The 4,820-nt window shown below is 33.4% G+C and overlaps 1 long non-coding RNA gene across 1 annotated transcript; it reads left to right on the top strand.

Moving 5' to 3' along the window:
* Positions 1-513: 513 nt before the first annotated feature.
* LOC143078866 (uncharacterized) lies at positions 514-4,617 on the top strand. Its single transcript, XR_012979287.1, has 2 exons — positions 514-820; positions 4,120-4,617. It is a non-coding gene; the product is annotated as an uncharacterized LOC143078866 (long non-coding RNA).
* The last annotated feature ends 203 nt before the right edge of the window (positions 4,618-4,820 follow it).

The following is a 4,820-nucleotide window of genomic DNA, read 5'->3' as shown; positions in this document are numbered from 1 at the left end:
TTCTCTCCCCTTATCAGATTCATTATTTAAAAATTAAGTTTAGGTTTCTGATATAATTTTGAATAATTACAAAATGTATCAATTCAATATATTTCAGTTTTTGTTATTGGTGTATCAAAACATTGATGTACGAATATAATTTCATAAATTTGAAACGTTTAGAATGATTACATACCAATATAAAGAACCGTTCATCATTTTTTAAAAAAAGACCAGCGCAATCTAATGGTAATCACCATCACCATTACCATCATTACCTTCAGTCACGTCTCAATCATTACAGCTGAAAGAACGTGCTCATGGTTTTGTAAAAAATGCACATTACCAAACTTCACTGATTCATTTTTCGATTTCCATCATCCGACTTCAAATACAGATACGGATTCAGATGACGACCTCACCGTATCCGCATCTGACATTACTGTGCCAACATCCGATGTAAACACCGAAGCACATATACTAGATCAAGACGATGCATCTCATGATATATTTCACGAACTATACACGGTAAGAAAGAAACATCCAAATAAATTTATCAGTTCTTACCTAAACATTAACAGTCTACGCTACAAATTTTGCTCAATCCAAGAACTGTTATGTAAAAACATAGTAGATCTCCTCATTATTGCAGAGACTAAAATAGACCAGTCTTTCCCAGATGCCCAATTTAGGGTTGATAACTACCACTTCTGGAGAAAAGACAGAAATGCACATGGGGGTGGAATAGTCATGTACATAAGATCCGATTTACCGTGCGACAGGAAGCAGAACATGGAGTGTGAGATCATTGAATCCATAGCAGCTGAACTGGTAGTAAATGGTAAAAAATGGCTAATATCTGGAATGTATAGACCACAAACAATATCTGATAATGACTTTATTAATGACTTTACTAAGACCCATGATAAGATATCTGTAAAATATGATAATATGATTTTTCTGGGCGATTTAAATTATAACTTATTATCAATAGATAAATGTACACCTTTAAGCACAGTATGTGATATCTGTGGTATTGAGAACATTGTAAAAGGTGCAACTTGTTTCACAAAAGATGCAAAACCAACACTAAATGATGTCATCTTAACAAACAAAAAGAACATGCTCCAAAATACCACAAATTTTAACTGTGGATTAAGTGACGTCCATAACATCATTACTGTACAACTTAAATCTGATGTTCCATCAATAAAAAAACCTTTAAAAAAATACAGAAGTTATAAACAGCTAGATGAGGAAAAATTTCTACATGATTTAGAACAGGCAAATCTTACAACAATTGTAGACAATGTAGAAAATGTTAATGAGGCTTATGATATTTTTAACATCAAATTAATGAGTATAGTCAACAACCACATACCAGAGAAAACAAGAAAAACTGTACACAAACCAGCACCATACATGAACAAACAATTAAAAAGTGCAATCTACAAAAAGCAAATGCTTCACAATAAATATTTACATACAAAATCGAAGAAGAACTGGGAGTTATATCGCCAACAAAGAAATCTTGCTACCAAACTTAGAAGACAATCTATAAGAAATTATTTTATAGAGCGTTGCACTGGTGGTCCAAAACAAAAAGATTTCTGGCCAACAATCAAACCTTTTTTAACAAACAAGGGTAGTCATTTTGATAACAATATTGTTTTATGTAACAACGATGAAATAATTAATGACCAATCAAATGTTGCAGAAATTTTTAATAACTACTTTGTAAATGTAGCCAAAGATATCGGCAATGATAATTGTGAGGTAGATGATAATCATCCAAGCATAAAATCAATAAGGGAAAATTGTAATGTTGATGGTAGTTTATCTTTTATAGAAATTAAAGATGACTTTGTTGAAAAACAAATTAATAAGATCAATGTAAACAAAGCTACTGGCTTTGATGGGGTATCAGTAAAAATCTTGAAAATAGCCAAACCAGTAATTGTTAAACCTATTACTCAACTTATAAATATGTCTATTAAGAGTTCAGAGTTTCCTGACGATCTTAAGGAAGCACAGGTAGTTCCACTGCATAAAAAGAATAGTCAGTTAGAGGCAGGAAACTACAGACCTGTTAGCATTCTTCCGGTGGTGTCAAAGTTCTTTGAAAGGGCCATATATCAGCAGCTAATAGATAAAATTGAGAATGGAAATGGGGAATGTGTCAAAGAGACAACAACCCGACCAAATAAAAAACAACAGCAGAGGGTCACCAACAGGTCTTCAATGTAGCGAGAAATTCCCGCACCCGGAGGCGTCCTTCAGCTGGCCCCTAAACAAATATATACTAGTCCAGTGATAATGAACGCCATACTAATTTCCAAATTGTACACAAGAAACTAAAATTAAAATAATACAAGACTGACAAAGGCCAGAGGCTCCTGACTTGGGACAGGCGCAAAAATGCGGCGGGGTTAAACATGTTTGTGAGATCTCAACCCTCCCCCTATACCTCTAACCAATGTAGTAAAGTAAACGCATAACAATACGCACATTAAAATTCAGTTCAAGAGAAATCCGAGTCTGATGTCAGAAGATGTAACCAAAGAAAATAAACAAAATGACAAAAATACATAAATAACAACAGACTACTAGCAGTTAACTGACATGCCAGCTCCAGACTTCAATTAAACTGACTGAAAGATTATGATTTCATCATATGAACATCAGGCACAATCCTTCCCGTTAGGGGTTTAGTATCATACCATCATAACATATATGAGAAGAACATAACCCGTGTCATGCCAACAACTGTTTTTAAAAAAAAAAAAAAAAAAAAAAAAAAAAAAAAAAAAAAATGTGTTTAGTTCCGATGCAAAGACCTTATCAGTGACTCAATATTAACGCCAAAATATGCAATCTTTAATGACTTGACAACAGTATCGTAATTATATCCCTTCTTAATAAGTCTATTCAAAGGTTTTGTAAGTTTCTGAGGTGAATACTGACACCTTTGTGCTTTATAAAGAATATTACCATAAAAAATTGGATGTGAAATACCTGAACGTATTAGAAGTCTGCATGTTGAGCTATATTTACGAATGATGTCTTTATACCGATGATAAAATTTAGTAAATGTTTTGAATATTTTAGTAAAATATTTCATCCTTCCTTGTCAGCTTTTAGACCTGGCTATGGCTGTAACACCGCCTTACTAAAAGTCATTGAGGACTGGAAAAAAGCAGTCGATCAAAATTTATATGTGGCTGCTGTGCTAATGGACCTTTCTAAGGCCTTTGACTGCTTACCCCATAATTTACTTCTTTTAAAATTGAAGGCATATGGCCTGTCAAATGAGGCACTTAATTTAATTGATAATTATTTATCAAATAGGAAACAGTGTGTAAAAGTCGGTGCATATTTTAGTACCTGGCAAAATATCTATAAAGGTGTACCGCAGGGCTCGATTTTGGGTCCTGTGCTTTTTAATATTTTTCTAAACGACATTTTCAATTTTGTGAAAGAAAATGAACTGTATAATTATGCAGACGATAATACATTGTCACACTCAGGACCAGACCTAAATGGATTAGTTAAATCTTTGGAAAAGGAAAGTGCTGTTTTAATTGATTGGTTTGCTAATAACAAAATGAAAGCTAATCCAGATAAATTTCAGGCTATTGCTGTTGGGAATAAATCAAAAAGTGGGAATATTAAATTCAATTTGGATGGGAATGAAATTTTATGTGACACTGAGGTAAAGCTCCTGGGGGTGACAATAGATTATCAACTCAAGTTTAAAACTCATATCTCTGATATTTGTAAAAAAGCATCAAGGCAGTTAAATGTTCTTAAAAGAATTGGAAAACATCTATCTAAATTGGGAAGGTTAACTATTTATCATTCATATATCATGTCTAATTTCAATTATTGTCCTGTGGTTTGGCATTTTTGTGGGGAGGGTAATACTAAAAAGATGGAAAAAATACAAGAACGTGCCTTGAGGTTCATATATGAAGATTTTGATAGTGATTATGAAACTCTGTTGTTAAAATCTGGTTTACCATCTTTAAAAATAAGACGCCTAAGAATGATGGCAATAGAAACTTTTAAAATATTACATAAAGAATCACCGGTGTATCTCCATGATATCATTAATTTTAAAAATGTATCTTATACTTTTAGAAAACAACAAACTGTTGAAATTCCACAGGTGAGAACCACACATTTTGGCCTTCATTCATTAAGATATGCTGGAGCTACACTATGGAATGAGTTGCCTGACACGATCCGTGCACAGACAAACCTAAACCAGTTTAAAAGTATGATCAACAACTGGAATGGCAACTCATGCAGGTGTGGCTCCTGCAGATCTTAATACCTTTATTTTATTGTGTTAAATGTTTGTTCCATGTAGCTTATAGAAATTAGTTTGCTTTATTTATTTCATTCTGCTTTGCATGTGCTTATGTTTCAGTTTTTAGTGCTTTGCTTGCATGTGCTATGCTTTTTATTTATGAACTTTTTACTTGCAATATAGCTATCATAATTTGTATGTCTCATATGTGTGTTTTATGTATCTTAATATGTGTGTTGTTATTGTTATTAATGTCGGCAAAAAGCTCTACAGAGCTTATGTTTGTATTTAATGTAACCCGACTTGAAATAAAATTTCTTATCTTATCTTATCTTATGCTGGGCCAGCTCTCCTTTACCCGCTATGTTCGATCAGGGTTTACAATTAGATGATCAAAGACTTACTACTTTAGATGACAGTAACCAATCCAACGCCGTACATACGCAATGGTTGGTCCGCCCCGCGTTAACATGCACTCCAAAACCATTGTATCATGGGGAGTGTTATGCCGATTAACGTCCGAGGGATG

Source organism: Mytilus galloprovincialis, chromosome 6 (genome assembly GCF_965363235.1).
Source record: "Mytilus galloprovincialis chromosome 6, xbMytGall1.hap1.1, whole genome shotgun sequence".
NCBI classification, from domain to species: domain Eukaryota; kingdom Metazoa; phylum Mollusca; class Bivalvia; order Mytilida; family Mytilidae; genus Mytilus; species Mytilus galloprovincialis.
This window is presented reverse-complemented; position numbering and strand designations above follow the sequence as displayed.